At 45.1% G+C, this 16,394-nt stretch overlaps 1 protein-coding gene across 1 annotated transcript in view; it reads left to right on the forward strand.

The window, feature by feature from the left end:
- The window catches only part of POLN (DNA polymerase nu), a 187,022-nt gene that overhangs the window by 123,930 nt on the left and 46,698 nt on the right, over window positions 1-16,394 (forward strand). The window lies entirely within an intron of this gene.

The raw sequence follows: 16,394 nt of genomic DNA on the forward strand, positions 1-16,394 counted from the left end.
TATATGGTAGTACCTAGAAACACCAACTGAGATTGAGACCACATTGCGGTAGGCAATGTACAAACATGCAATAAGAGACAGTCCATGCCCCAAAGAGTTTAAAGTCTCAATAGACAAGACAGACAAATGGTTGGAGAGAAGGGTTTAGCATATAAGCAGAGTGAACAAAGTGATGATCTGCAAGCCTTATGTAAGTTACACTTTTGTTGGGGTTTTTTCCTTTTTTTAATTGTTTGGATGGGATTTTGTTGGGGGGGGGATCTATCTGAAAAAGGAGACAAGGGCATTAAAGGGACAAGTTAAGGGAAGCAGGGGCACATGGAGGGCAGCTGGAGCCAAGCTGAAGTACAGAGACTGTGATGAAGAGGGCAGGATAGAGTGGGAGCAAACTACCAATCAGCAAAGGGAGGAGAGAGACCGTCAGAGTAAAGGGTGTAAAAACCAGACAAGCACTGATTACATCATTAGAGTCTACCAGTCCCAGCTTCCACTGATTTTTTCTGATTCCACTGATGAGTTTCTCCAGTTTCTGAATTTCTGCAGAAGCACACTTCCTGCCCTCCTTCTTCCTTTCTCTGGAGTATTTACCAATGAATTCTGAAGTAGTGGAAAGAAACTGAGAACAGTTGAAGTTACAGTTCCCCACCTACCAATGTTTGAAATCAATGTAGGTGGTGTGTGTAGCCTAATGGTACAAGACTCAAGGAAACACACATCCCCAAGAGTGTAGCTCTAGAAAGATAATAGACTGATAAGGCCACACTTACTACAAAATAATCTTTAGATTTAGTTTTGGCCTCTGCTGATATCATAATTAAGTCTGACCTATTATCATGTCATTAGAACTTCTTGATGGAATTAAATTCTTATTTCATTTTGGAGGTATATTGTAAATATATGCATGAATATGAATCAAATTTTGTCTCAGCTCCAGGCAGGGCTCCAGATGTGTTATTCTAGTCAGTAACCTCACAGCTCTTGGCAGCTGCCAACCTCTTATAGCTGCTACACAGTAACTTTAATTTCAATGAAATGTTACAGTCAAATATTTTTATCAGACATGAGTGTGATGATGTGTCTACAAAACTATTACATAAAGATTCTTCAAACAGCTGCTGCCTCCTCTTTTAAACTTCAAGAACACTTTCTGTTTGGAAGCAACTTTATAATATGCATAATATTATGATCATTGTTAATTACAGAAACACCCAATGACTTTAACCAAGACTGGGTTCCTGGTGTACTAGGTTCTATATGAGCATACATATTTTCTGTAGTTTTCTCTCCTTCTTCATAGTTAAGAACTCTTCTATTAAAAACAAGAACTTTTAGAATATTTTGTCACTGCTAATTCTTATTCACCTCTTGCACTCAAAATCCTTAATTTATGACATAGGTATAGCTGCTGTGGAAATGATTATGATATTGCAAAGAAGCTTATGGTTTCAAATCAGTTATAAGCTGTATGGATCAAACTAACTTTTAGGTACATATTTTAAAATTCATACCCTACATTCTGCCTGCAAAACACTGAGTAACAATCATCAAATTATAGGGTTAGAAAGGACATCAGGAGGTCGTCTAGTGCAACCCGCTGCTCAAAGCAGGACCAACCCCAACTAAATCATCCCTGTCAGGGCTTTGTCGAGCTGGACCTTAAAAATCTCAAAGGATGGAGATTCCACCACCTCCCTAGGTAACCCATTCCAGTGCTTCACCTCTCTCCTAGTGAAAAAACTTTTCCTAATATCTAGTACCTAGACCTCCTCCACTACAACTTGAGACCATTGCTCCTTGTTCTGTCATCTGCCACCACTATGAACAGCCTAGCTCCATCCTCTTTGGAACTCTCTTCAGGTAGTTGAAGGCTGCTATCAAATCCCCTCTCACTCTTCTCTTTTGCAGACTAAATAAGCCCAGTTCCCTCAGCTTCTCCTCATAAGTCATGTGTCCTAGCCCCCTAATCATTTTTGTTGCCCTCCACTGGACTCTCGCCAATTTGTCCACATCTTTTCTGTAGGGGGGGGCCCAAAATTGGACACAATGCTATAGATGTGACCTCACCAATGCCAAATAGAGGGGAATAATCACTTCCCTCGATCTGCTGGCAATGCTCCTACTAATGCAGCCCAATATACCGTTAGCCTTCTTGGCAAGAAGAGCACATTGTTGACTCATATCCAGCTTCTTGTCCACTGTAACCCTTAGGTCCTTTCCTGCAGAACTGTAGTTTAGCCCTGTCTATAACCGTACATGGGATTCTTCCATTCTAAGTGCAGGACTCTGCACTTGTCCTTGTTGAACCTCATGAGATTTCTTTTGGCCCAATCCTCCAATTTGTCTAGGTCACTCTGTATCTATCCAGCATATCTACCACTCCCCCAGTTTAGTGTCATCTGGGAATTGACTGAATTTGCAATCCATCCCATCATGCAGATCATTAATGAAGATGTTGAACAAAACAGTCTCCAGGACCGACCCCTGGGACGTTCCGCTTGATATCGGCTGTTAATTAGACATCAAGCCATTGATCACTACCTGTTAAGTCCGATGATTTAGCCAGCTTTCTATTCACCTTATAGTCCATTCATCCAATCACTAGAAAGGGGGGTGAAGCACTGGAGGTTTTTACGGTACGGCTTGACAAAGCCCCGGCTGGGATGGTTTAGTTGAGGTTGGTCCTGCTTTGAGCAGGGGGTTGGACTAGATGACCTCCTGAAGTCCCTTCCAACCCTAATCTGCAATGATTCTATAACCCATACTTCTTTAATTTGCTGGCAAGAATGCTGTGGGAGACCGTATCAAAAGCTTTGCTAAAGTCAAGATATATCCTGTCCACTGCTTTCCCCACATCCACAGAAACTGTTATCTCATCACAGAAGGCAATCAGGTTGGTCAGGCATGACTTACCCGTGGTGAATCCTTGCTGATTGTAGCTGATCACCTTCCTCTCCTCCAAGTGCTTCAAAATGGATTCCTTGAGGACCTGCTCTATGATTTTTCTGGGGATTGAGGTGAGGTTGGCTGATCTGTAGTTTCCCAGATCCTCCTTCCCTTTTTTAAAGATGGGCACTATATTTGCTTTTTTCCAATCGTCCGGGACCTCTCCCAATTGCCACGAGTTTTCAAAGATAGTGGCCAATGACTCTGCAATCCCATCAGCCAACTCCCTCAACGCCCTTGGATGCATTGCATCCGGCTCCATGGACTTGTGGATGTCCAGCTTTTCTAAATAGTCCTGAACCTGTTCATTCACCACTGAGGGCTGCTCACCTCCTCCCCATTCTGTGCCGCCCAGTGCAGTAGTCTGGGAGCTAACCTTGCCTGTGAAGAGAGAGGCAAAAAAAGCATTGAGTACTTCATTTTTTTCCACATCATGTGTCACTAGGTTGCCTCCCCCATTCAGTAAGGGTCCCACACTTTCCCTGACCTTCTTGTTGCTAACATATCTGTAAAAACCATTCTTGTTACCCTTCATGTCTCTTCCTAGCTGCAACTCCAGTTGTGCTTTGGCCTTCCTGATTTCACCCCTGTACGCTTGAGCAATACCTTTATACTCTTCCCTAGTCATCTGTCCAAGCTTCCACTTCTTCTAAGCTTCCTTTTTGTGTTTAAGTTCATTGACGATTTCTCTGATAAGCCAAGCTGGTCACCTGCCATATTTGCTATTCTTTCTGCACATCGGGATGGTTTGTTCCTGCACCCTCAATAAGGTTTCTTTAAAATATAGCCTGGATTCCTCTCCCCCTCATATTAGTCTCCCAGGGGATCCTGCCCATCAGTTCTTTGAGAGAGTCAAAGTCTGCTTTTCTGAAGTCCAGGGTCATTATTCTGCTGCTCTCCTCTCTTCCTTTTGTCAGTATTCTGAACTTGACCATCTCATGGTCACTGCTGCCCAGGTTGCCATCTGCTTCCCCTACCAATTCTTCCCTGTTTGTGAGTAGCAAGTCAAGAGTAGCATGGCCCCTAGTTAGTTCTTCCAGCACTTGCACCACGATGTTGTCCCCAACACTCTAAAAACTTCCTTGATTGTCTGTGCACTGCCCTATTGCTCTCCCAACATATGTCAGGTGATTGAAGTCCTCTATGAGAACCAGGGCCTGTGATCTGGAAACTTCTGTTAGTTGTGGGAAGAAAACCTCATCTACCTCATCCTCCTGATCTGGTGGTGTATAACAGACAGCCACTAAGACATCTCACCTATAAACTTAACCCAGAGACTCTGAACAGACTTTTCTCCAGTTTCATACTGGAGCTCTGATTAATCATATTGCTCTCTTACATATAGTGAAACTCCTTCACCTTTTCTCCTCTTCCTGTCCCTCCTGAACAGTGTACATAGGTCCTTTTTCAAATATATAATTTCCATGCACAGAGGTGTATTTTGTATATGTGGAGGTTCTATGTTAATACCTCACAAGTAAGACATCAGATAAAAAAAAAAATGAACAAAACATCAAAGACAAAAACACTTCAGCGAAAAGATGAGTACACTGTATTTAAACATAACAAATACAAACACTGGCAAAACAAAAACATCTAGTAGATAAAACATTTTTCCAATTATTAAAACTTAACAAAGGTTAGAAGATACGTTTGCTTATTGCATATTAAGTGCAGCAGTTGCAGAAATAAACAAATAGTTTTTATATGAAAATCAAATTAATTAAAATGTAAAGAGCTTGTAGAAGGACATTGAGTGCAGTTTACATGAAAAACCTGATTGTGATTTGTAGTTACACAGTCAAAGATAATAGCCACTATTTTGCCCTTTGATGGCTCTAAAGCAATGATTAACCCTTAGCACTATCCACATGAGAAAGCAACATGATCTACTAGAAAGAGATATCTGCATCAGGGCCAGAAGATCCTTCTACCGCTGACTCTGTTTGGTCCTGGAAATCACCTAATATATTTTGTATCAGTTTCCCCCTCTGTAAAAAGGGGATAAGAATACTTAGCTCACAGTAGTGTTATGAAAGTTAAAGCACTGTACAAACATGAATTACCTTTTTAAAGTGCTGTTTAAGTGCTGAAATTTATAATTATTTGTCTGCAAATCGTAATAATCTTAAAAGCTAATGAATTACTTGAATTTTCCCTTTAAGATGTTTGTGATTCAAATCGAATAAATTCCATGCTAGTAAATTAAGACTTAATTATAGATCATAGAATCATAGAAGATTAGAGTTGGAAGGGACCTCAGGAGGTCATCAGGTCCAACTCCCTGCTCAAAGCAGGACTAAACTCAGCTAAATCATCCCAGCCAGGGCTTTGTCAAGCCGCATCTTAAAAACCTCTAAAGATGGGGATTACACCACCTCCCTAGGTAACCAATTCCAGTGCTTCACTACCCTGCTAGTGAAAAACATTTTCCTAATATCCAATCTAGACCTCCCCCACTGCAACGTGAGACCATTGCTCTTTGTTCTGTCATCTACTACCATTGAGAACAGCCTAGCTCCATCATCCCTGGAACCCCCTTTCAGGTAGTTAAGGGCTGCTATCAAATCCCCCCTCGTTCTTCTCTTCTGCAGGCTAAACAAATCTAGTTCCGTCAGCCTCTCCTCATAAGTCATGTGCTCCAGCCCCCTAATCATTTTTGTTGCCCTCCTCTAGACTCTCTCCAACTTGTCCACATCCTTTTTGTAGATTCCATGAGCTTCTCTTGCCCCTGAGAGGCAAGGGAGGAAGCACACTTTGATCAGCGTGAGCCCAGTTGGCAATGCTGTTGCGGCAGAGGCAGTGGGGAGGCAGAGACCTGGGGCACTCATCCTCCCTTCCGCCCCCACAGTCTGGCTGCAGCTCCCCAGCAATCTGCCTGAAAGGCTTTTGTCAATTTCACTTTCTCTCTGATGGCTGAAAGTGAAATGAACAAGACCCTTCCAGGCAGATATCTAGGAGCCCTATTTTCATAAATGTATAGCTTTCAAGGCCAGAAGGGACCATTCTGATCATGTAATCTGACCTCCTGTACAACAATGACAATAAAATTTCCCCAAAGTAATTCCTGTTTGAACTAGAGCATATCTTTTTTTTAAATCCCATCTTGATTTTAAAATTGCCAGCAATATTATGGATAGCAAATCAAAAATTTCTGAAAAATTGACATTTACCTGCACAAAATTGTGATTTTACAAAAAGTGCATTTTCTGTTGAAAAATTATTCCAGTGGAAAATTCCCAACCAATCCTACCATCTCTAACACAATGAAGAATACTTTGTCTTAGTGCTCCAGTCATCATCAAATACACAGTAAAGTTCAAGCGTTTGGTTCTAATCTTCAAAATCCCTTATATAATTGGTCCAAGCAACCTGCTAGATCACCTTGCTCTTCATAATCGTGATCCCCCATGACAGTTTCATTCCTCTGGAAGAATAGAACTGTCACCACAAGAATGAGACTTATAAAGAGGAAGATGAAACCTTTCTTGGCAGCTGTCCACGTACTGTGGTATTCACTGCCACAACAGATCCAAATGACAACAAACTTAGAGTATAAATGACTTCTGTGACCTACCCTTCCCCATAATAAATGAATAAGTAATTTTGTTTAAAAATTAAACTGAAGGGAAGGAGAGAGAGAGAGAATGACTTAAATTTGTGAGGCATTCAAATACTAAGGTAAAGTGCCGTATAAATCCTAGCTAAGGAGAGGGATCAATAGTTTAGGAATTCTATGTCAAAGATAGATGGGATAAAAGAATAAATGAAGCTTAAAGTCAGTGAGTCCTTTTGGTGTCCTGTACAAAGTTTTCTTTTACTGGCTGCATTGTGGTTGCAGATATCTGAGATAAACTGGAGCTTTGTTATGCTTCTCAGTTGGTAGGCAGTTCACCACCACAGGATGTGCTACTCCTGGTCTTGGTATCCCTGTTTATGAAAACTTAAGCACACACTTAACTTTAAGCAGGTGCTTAAGAGTTTTCCTGAACTGAGCCATTAGTACACGGCTAATATGTTCCTCTGACTCAAACCAGTGGAATTCTGCTTTTCTGCTTTGGTTATTTGCTTTTAACCTGCCCAGAATTAGTGAACAAAGTTCCTTTCTCCCGCTTTTTTCTCTGGTGTCTGATTAGGTCTCCCACAGTTCTTTCAAGAATTGCCCACATAGATTTGTGGGAAATGAACTAACAGTAACAACCTTCAAAGGCAGTGGGTTTGAGCATAAAAGGTTAAATAATGATTGAAGCCCTAATGCTGCATAAATCTGTGAGCTTCAGAAACACTTCTAACTCTTGCTTTTGAGTTCAAAGAGAGGCTGCTTTTGGACTTCATGCCCTAAGACGTTCGTGTGCAGAAATCAACAAGATCATAATGTGTGAATCCCCTTATAATCTCTACTAATGGTATGTCTATACTGATGGCGGCAAAGTCACCGCCATCAGATTGATCTTTCTGGATTGATTGAGCGGTCAGTGTAGACCCACTCAATTGATCAGGAAGTCGACACAGTAAATCCACCCCCTCAAGTGGCGTAGTGCTGCGTCAACAGGAACGTGGTTCCCGTTGGCACAGTGCAGTGAAGATGGCGCGCAAAAGGGAAGCACAGCAGTCAACGGGAGTTACGCAAGTTACTCTGCATAGCTTGTGTAACTCCTGTCGACTGCCGCCGAATTTCCAAGTAAGAGTAGACCGGGCTCAGACTTATTTACATATGCCACAGACATCCTACCAGTTTTATGAAAAACCTTTGTCCTGTCTAAATAGTAATTGAGACCTTTTAACATCTAGACTGTATAGCCTAGCCTCACCTGTAAATCGTAAGGTTTAGGGAAAAACATTCTACTAAAAGTAGATTTACAAATAGATTAAGATGAAACTCCAACACTACCTTAGTCAGAAATTTAGGATGAGGATGCAGAGCCACCTTATCTTTATGGAACACTGTGTAGAAGGGCTTAGATATCAGAACTTTGTTTTCAGTTACTATCCTTACTGACTGAGCTACTAAGAATGCTATCTTAATGGGTGAAACCAGGGAAATTCCTTTAACTATACTACCATGCTTCCTTCCTGGATAAAATCATAGAATCATAGAAAATGGTGATGTCTGCATAGGAGGCTCAGTAAATATCACTTTTTCAGGACGTTCTCCAAGTTATACAAGCTTATATGAAGATAAATAACAATTCCTCAGGCTTCTTAAACAAACATGTATGCTGATACTGGCTATTTAGTGATTAGTGTGAATATTAGTGAGACAAGGTACGTTTGACTTGCAGATTAATAAAGTTTAATGTGTAAGGTTTTTTATAAATATATTAGTTAAATATAAAACTTAAAATTCATTATTTTATTTATTATTTATATTTATGTATTATTTATATATTCTATTTATTAAGCTTAGTGAGCTAAGCAGTTATTTAGAAGGCTGTATACAGGAACAGGTATTTTTAGGGGCCCCACTAGGGAGTTAGTAGATTTTTTGGTCTGACCGGCAGCACTTCTCACAGAGTCAGGTGTTGATGGAGCGTGTTTTTTTGTTTAAATAATGATTTTGTATATTTTATATACCAACTTGGGTATACTGCATGCATATACAAACACAATTTTGTTTAATGTACATAATGATAGAATTAATGCTGTTATTGGGTAACAAAGTATATTGACAATTTTATATATTTAATTTATTTTTTATAAGGGTATGTAAGGGTATGTGTTAGTGGTTTGTTACAAATATATTTTAATTTTGATTTTAATATGGCTTTATGTGTGCCGCTTTGTAAACTAATTAACTGAGTTTTTTGGGTTGTTTTAATTTTTATATTAGGTATTTAATAGGTTATAGCATTTTAGTTTTTATATTGAGGCTTAAGGGGAACATTTTGTGTATGTTTATGATGTGAGCCACAGTTGTTATTATATACGCTGTTATCACTTGAACTTGGGCATTTATTGTGAAATTTAAAATTTTTGTTATTTACAAGGGTTTTGTTTTGGGTGGTGGCATTATTTTAAATTATTATTTTTATTTTTTAGGTAGGACTTTATTAAGTTTTGCTGTATGATACTTTGGCTTATTTTTTAGCTTAAAGCTGTGTTTGTATGCAACTTAAAGCTTTGGAGGTAGCATTTATTATAATTTTGTAAGGTTTAATAGGCTTAGATGTGCTTTTTTATTATTTATTTTTTAGGGTATTAATATATTTTTAGTATTTTTTTTTCATAGTTTAAGGCTAAATGTGTGTCTACTGTGGGATTTGATAGGGCTTTAAAGCTTTTGTTTCGGATACTTAATTTGTTTATTAAATTTTTTTAATTAATTGCATTTAGTACTTTTATTGATGCTTTTATATTTTTTTAAAATATATTTTTTAATGTTTTGTTTGGGATGTGCATGTGTGTTAGTGTTGTGTGTTACTTAGGTGTGCATTTAGTGTAGCTATTTTTGTACTGGGGTGTTACAAACGGTGCTCAATGGGGATGTAGGCGGGATATGTTAATATTTTGTATGCTTACATGTATTTTCACAACATGTATTTTGGGGGGTTTTAGTATTTGGCTTTTATAATTTTTTTTTAATATTAAGTTTTTAACATTGTATTTTTTTGGCTTGGGAGCATAAGATATCATTATATTTAGATAGGTGTTTATATACATTATAACATTTGATTGATTGATGTGACTAGCTTCTCCCATTTCCAAAACTAACAATAACAAGAAAATTGGTGGATGATTCTGAAGGGTGAAATTGAAGTTGTTTATAAAAATGCCAGAAGACATAATTTTGTGGAAGTATGACATGCTCAAGACTAAGGGTAGTCCAGGGCTGAGAGAACTCTGAAGGGATTGACAGTGGCCCAAGTCCTACTGTTTCAGCTTATGGTTTGAGTTTTGTAAAAGACAAACCCACATGAAACCTCTTCAAGGTATCCTCCTCCCCCAATCTGTTTCTTCCTAATCAGGCCCTGAGCCACCTTTCTTACCCATCAGTGGAGCAGGGAATGGCAAAGTTATAGATTTCCTGCTTTCTGGATAATGAGGCTTCCTTCACCATGTCTCTTCAGAATGATCTTCAAGTAGGGTCTTCAGAGAAGTCAAGAAAAGATTTGTCCCCTTCAAAAGCATTCAGAAAGAGGAGGCATGCCCTTTTCCTCTATACCTCTGCTAAATTAAGCCGCAGAGGCAGCAAGTGCCCCATAATTAGAATAGAGTTTGCTATGGAATCCCAGTGGAGCTATAAAACTCATTTTTAAAGTTAGTTATTTTGAGGTGTGTTTCCTTCCATCTTCTCGCAGGAAGAGCTTGGCTGGCCCTTTAAAAAGATCAGAGTTGAGCTCTCTTCTGTGACATGGCCTCTGCTAAAACCTGAGGAATTTGAGGACTTGGTATCCAGCAATCATGGGAACTGTAGGCTACTAACAGAGCATGTTGTGTATAAAAGGCTTGCTTTTCTCTGTCTGAGAAAGGTCAGACCTGTTGTGAAACTCTGTAGCAAGGAGACAAGAGACAAGTGTGCTGATGTTGCTGAAAGGAAATGACTGAAGGAAGAAGCCTGGTGAGGAGCTAAGGAAAGGACGATTGGTGAACCCTTCATTAAGGCGAGAAAACTTCTTAAAAGGAAAAGAGATGTTCACCCAGACCCTCATGAAAAGACTGTAATGCAGAGAGCTTTGTCTTTTCCTTTTGGACTGTTATAATATATTCAGGAAGGGAGGAGATTTTATTGCAGCTGAAGGGCTAAACCACACAACCAACAGGGGAAATTGAGACACTGGCCATATCTGATGATAAGAAGATGAGCTGTGCTGCCATTTAGTCTAGCAGGAGCTACAATAAGACAGAGATTGTATATCTTCTCCCTGTCTGTTGGCAGTGCTTCAGGCTACTTCCTGATCCCCCAGAAAAGGCAGTGGATTGTGGGGAACAGTAGTTCTACCTAATGCAGTCCTAAAAATATAATATGGAAGAGGTATCACCTTGCACTTCCTGAAGACCTCTGGAAAGTCAGCAGCAGCAAGTAAAAGGGACACAGAAATGAGGGAAAAGCTGTGATGGGGGTAGAGCAATATGAAAGGGTAGGGTGCCAGCACGCTCCAAGTTTGAGAGTGGTAAGTGAAAGTATGAACAGTTCTATCTTCAAGTGATTGCTCATATCCATTCCCATTTAGGTGTGTGCGCGCTCCATGCACAGTTTCCCGGAACTTTTTTTCCCTTAGCAGTCCCGGTAGGGTTGGCTCAGGCGCCCCCTGGAGTCCCGCGCCCATGTCGCGGTACATAGGGCACTGCCGACCCCACCGGCCCCCAGTTCCTTCTTTCCGCCCGTTGACGGTTGCTGGAACATTGCCTCTTGCTTGCAAGTCACAAACCCTTAGCCCCTTTGCTCTTCAAATCGAGAACTGTTAGTAGATACTCAGAAAAGCCCTCAGAGGTTCTTTCTCTCCGTGTTGGGTCATGCCTGGCTCAACCGGATTCAAGCTGTGCACCGAGTGTGCCAAGCTGGTCCCTGTGAGTGACCCTCACTCACGCTGCCTCTGATGCCTCGGGGAGCAGCACCGCAGGGACAAGTGTAAGATCTGTAAGGCCTTCAAGCCGTGGACCCAGAAGGAGAGAGAGGCGCGGCTGAAGGCAATTTTGATGGAGTCCGCTCTATGCCCGGACCCTGTACCAGCGCGGTCATCTATGGCACCGAGCGTCTCCTTGGTGCGGAGCGTTCCGCCGGCACCGACTTCGTCATCCAAGGGGCCGGCACCGAAACGCTGCAAGGAGATAGCGCACCGGGACACCTCCGCACCGCCGTCCCGGCACCGGGGGAGTCCGGAGATGCCCCAGCCACATGCCGTTGAGAGTACTCCGGCACCGGCATCTCCGTGCAAGGAGCTCTCCCCGACTTAGACCTGAAGGAGCTCTCTGAGGAGGAGGACCCCCTATTTGGAGCCTCAGGGATGGTAGGCCCATCTAGAGTAGCCCTCCCGAACCACGAGAGGGTGCTCAAGGTGGCCAAGTCCCTTTGGCAGACTCCAGCCTCGGTTCCCCCCACGGCCAAGGGAGCCGAAAAGAAGTACTCCATCCCTGTGGAGGGGGTGGAGTACTTGTACATTCACCCGGCACCGTGCTCTCTGGTTGTCGATGCAGTCAACCAGAGAGAGAGACAAGGGGGTCAATCCAACACCCCAAAGAATAAAGACGCTAAGAAACTGGACCTCTTCGGCCGCAAGGCCTATACAACGGCGTCTCTGCAGCTGAGGATCGCCAATCATCAGGCGCTCCTAGGGAGGTACAACCTCAACCTATGGTCCTCGCTGCAGAGGCTCGCTGAGGTCCTGCCGCAGGTCCTGCCCCAGGACAAGACCGCGGATTTCATGGCGGTGATAGAGGAAGGGGCTGCAGTGGCAAGAGCAGCCTTGAACTCCTCTAGCGACGCGGCGGACACCGCTAGTCGGGCCATAGCATCGGCCATTACTATGAGGAGGGCCTCGTGGCTCCAGTCTTCGGGTCTGTCCCAGGAAGCCCAGCTACCATCCAGGATCTTCCCTTTGATGGAACCGGACTCTTCTCGGACAGAACTGACGACAAGCTGCACGCCCTCAAAGACTCAAGGGCCACGCTACGCTCCCTGGGGATTTACACCCCTCAGGCTGCAAGGCGTCAATCTCGCCCTCAGGGCCAGCGGCAGCCTCAACTACCACCGAGGCAGCCCCCCAGACCTGCTCAACCCAGGAGGGGTCAGGAGAGGTTTAGAGGCCCTAACCGCCGTAATCGTTCGGGGTCTTCGGCGGGGACCCGTGGCTCGAATAAGGGCCAGAATAATAAAAAGTCCTTTTGACGTTGCGCAAGGGGGTGGTATTCTTACTTACCCCCTGCCTCTCGACCGCCCTTTGCCCATAGGTTGCGACCGTACTACGCCCACTGGCAAAGTGTCACTTCGGACCAATGGGTCCTTGGTATAGTCCGCAGGGGCTATGCACTACAGCTCACGGCCTTCCCCCCAGATTCCCCTCCTGTCCGGCCCCTCCTCACTCAGGAAGTCTGCTCCCTCCTCCAGCTGGGGGCGGTGGAGGAAGTCCCTCCAAAGGAAAGGGGACAAGGGTTTTATTCCTGGTACTTCTTGGTCCCCAAGGCCAAGGGGGGCCTGAGGCCCATTCTAGACCTCCGCCATCTGAACAAGTTTATCAGACGCCTAAAGTTTCGGATGGTCTCCCTGGCCTCGATCATTCCTACCCTAGATCCAGGGGACTGGTATGCAGCCCTCGATCTCAAGGACGCATATTTCCATTTTTCTATCCTCCCAGGACACAGAAGGTTCCTAAGATTCATGGTAGCTGGTGTCCACTACCAATTTACAGCCCTGCCTTTTGGTCTTTCGTCTGCCCCCAGGGTTTTTACGAAGTGTATGGCAGTGGTGGCAGCGCATCTGCTCCTCAAAGGAGTCCAGATATTCCCATACCTGGACGATTGGCTAATTCGGGGCAGGTCCTGGGTCCATGTCAGGAACAGCCTGGAACTCACGTGCGCAGCTTGCACCGACCTGGGTCTGCTCATCAACGAGCAGAAATCCATTCTCACGCCAGTGCAGCGCATAGAGTTCATTGGGGCCACGCTAGACGCCACCCAGGCCACAGCCTTCCTCCCGAGACCCCACTTCGAGGCAATGGCTGCCTTGATAGACGACCTTCACAGGTCCCCCACGACGACAGCCAGGTGATGCCTTCAGCTGTTGGGACACATGGTAGCCTGCATGTATGTGGTGCGGTTAGCTCGCCTCAGACTCAGGCCCCTTCAGAGGTGGCTAGCCTCTGTGTACACCCCAATCAGACATCCTCTCAACAGGATAGTCACTTTACCCCCCCCAGTACTGACTTCCCTGCTTTGGTGGAAGGATCCGAGGGAGGTGTTGAAGGGAGTTCCCTTCAGGGAGATGGTACCGTTGGTAACCTTGATCACCGACGCCTCCGATGTGGGGTGGGGAGCGCACATCACGGGCAACCTCAGTACCCAAGGGCGCTGGTCACCAAGCGAGATCTCCCTGCACATCAATGTCAGGGAACTCAGGGCAGTCCGCCTTGCTTGCAAGGTCTTCCTCCGGTTCCTCCGGGGCAGAGTGGTACAGGTCCTAACGGACAACACGGCAGCCATGTTCTACATGAACAGGCAAGGGGGAGCACACTCCTTGGCCCTGTGCCAGGAAGCCACATTGCTCTGGGAATTGGCGGTGAGGCACAACTTCCATATAGCTGCCTCTCACCTCCCAGGGGTCAGGAACGACGAGGCAGACCGCCTCAGCAGATCGTTCCTCCCCCGGCACGCTTGGTCTTTACACCAGGAAGTGGTGGATTTTGTCTTCCACAGGTGGGGGGTTCCCCATCTGGACCTGTTCGCATCGGCCTGGAACAGGAAATGCCCGAGGTTCTGCTCACTCCGAGGGCGTGAACCGGGCTCTGTTTCCGATGCGTTCCTGATAGAATGGACGGGGGCCCTTATGTATGCATTTCCCCCCATCCCCTTACTATCCAGAGTCCTCTTGAAAATCAAGAGGGACAAGGCAGACATCATACTGATCGCCCCAGCCTGGCCCAGACAGCACTGGTTCAGCATGTTGCTGGACCTGTCCATAGCCACGCCCCTGCCACTCCCGAGGCGCCACGACCTGCTCTCCCAGGACCAGGGTCGCCTGCTCCACCCGGACCTGGACTCCCTCCACCTGACAGCGTGGAGACTCTGTGGCTAACAGAGGGAGAGAGGGCCTGCTCCATATCAGTGCAGCAGGTCTTACTTAACAGCAGGAAACCTTCCACCCAGTTGGTATACAGGGCCAAGTGGAAGCGGTTTACGTGTTGGGCTCAGTCCCGGGGCATCCTACCGAGCTCCTCGCCAATCCAGGTGATTTTGGAGTACCTCCTTCATCTGAAGTTGCAGGGCTTAGCCCTGGCCTCTCTCAGGGTACACCTGGTAGCCATCTCAGTTTTCCACCAGCCAATGGAGGGCAGATCCCTGTTCTCACACCCCATGTCATCTAGGTTCCTTAAAGGGGTGGAGAGGCTATATCCCCAGGTCCGTGACCCAGTGCCTCCCTGGGATTTGAACCTGGTCCTCGCCATGCTGACAGGACCCCCCCTTCGAGCCCTTGGCGACATGCCCGTTGCTCGTACTCTCATGGAAGGTGTCCTTCCTAGTGGCCATTACATCAGCCAGAAGGGTCTCTGAGATAAGGGCCTTAACCTCAGAGCCCCCGTATACGGTTTTTTTACAAAGATAAGGTCCGACTGAGACCCCACCCAGCCTTCCTGCCGAAGGTGGTATCTCAGTTTCATTATAATCAGGACATTTTCCTCCCTGTGTTTTTTCCCAAACCACATGGTTCGGAGGAGGAACGGAGATGGCACTCTTTGGATGTCAGACGAGCCTTGGCCTTCTACCTAGAGAGGACCAAGCCCTTCCGGAAATCGACGCAGCTATTCGTGGCAGTGGCGGACTGGATGAAAGGCTCACCTGTTTCCACCCAGTGCATCTCCACCTGGATCACCACCTGCATCAAGACCTATTATGAGCAGGCAAAGGTACCGCTTCCAGGGGCTGTAACGGCGCACTCGACCAGGGCCCAGGCCTCATCGGCGGCCTTCCTGGGAAGAGTGCCCCTGCAGGACATCTGTAGAGCAGCGACCTGGTCGACGGTGCATACCTTTACGTCCCACTACGCCATCGTGCAGCAGGCGAGGGAGGACGCGGGGTTTGGCGGAGCTGTCCTGGCAAGGGCGGCACAACGTTAACTCCTACCCACCTCCAGGTATGGCTATCTAGTCACCTAAATGGGAATGGATATGAGCAATCACTCAAAGATAGAAAACAGGGTTACTTACCAGTAACTGTTGTTCTTCGAGATGTGTTGCTCATATCCATTCCGCACCCACCCTCCGTCCCCACTGTCGGAGTCGGCAGAAAGAAGGGACTGGGGGCCGGTGGGGTCGGCAGTGTCCTATGTACCGTGACATGGGCGCGGGACTCCAGGGGGCGCCTGAGCCGACCCTACTGGGACTGCTAAGGGCAAAAAAGTTCCGGGAAACTGTGCACGGAGCGCGCACACACCTAAATGGGAATGGATATGAGCAACATATCTCAAAGAACAACAGTTACTGGTAAGTAACCCTGTTTTCATGGAGCTAGGCTCATTGTATCTATGGTTAGCTAGATTCTGGCCAACCCTTATTTCAGGTGAGTGAAGGGTTTTGCTGGACCTTTTGCATAATCCTAATTGTTTCCTTGGTTTCTCAATATAAATTTACAGTAGCACATATTAACGGCAGTCCTTTTAGGCTGATTTCCACCTACTGTTACTTATAACTACAGACATCAGTCACAAAGTGAGAGAAATTAAAAGACTAGTCCTAATTCTAATGCTTAAAAATTGGAAGCTAAATTTTAATAACAGAAGCTAATAAAACAGGAATGGAATA

The sequence above is a fragment of the Emydura macquarii genome, unplaced genomic scaffold, assembly GCF_026122565.2.
Source record: "Emydura macquarii macquarii isolate MOO-44397 ecotype Brisbane River unplaced genomic scaffold, CSIRO-AGI_Emac_v2 contig_2795, whole genome shotgun sequence".
In the NCBI taxonomy this organism is placed as follows: domain Eukaryota; kingdom Metazoa; phylum Chordata; order Testudines; family Chelidae; genus Emydura; species Emydura macquarii.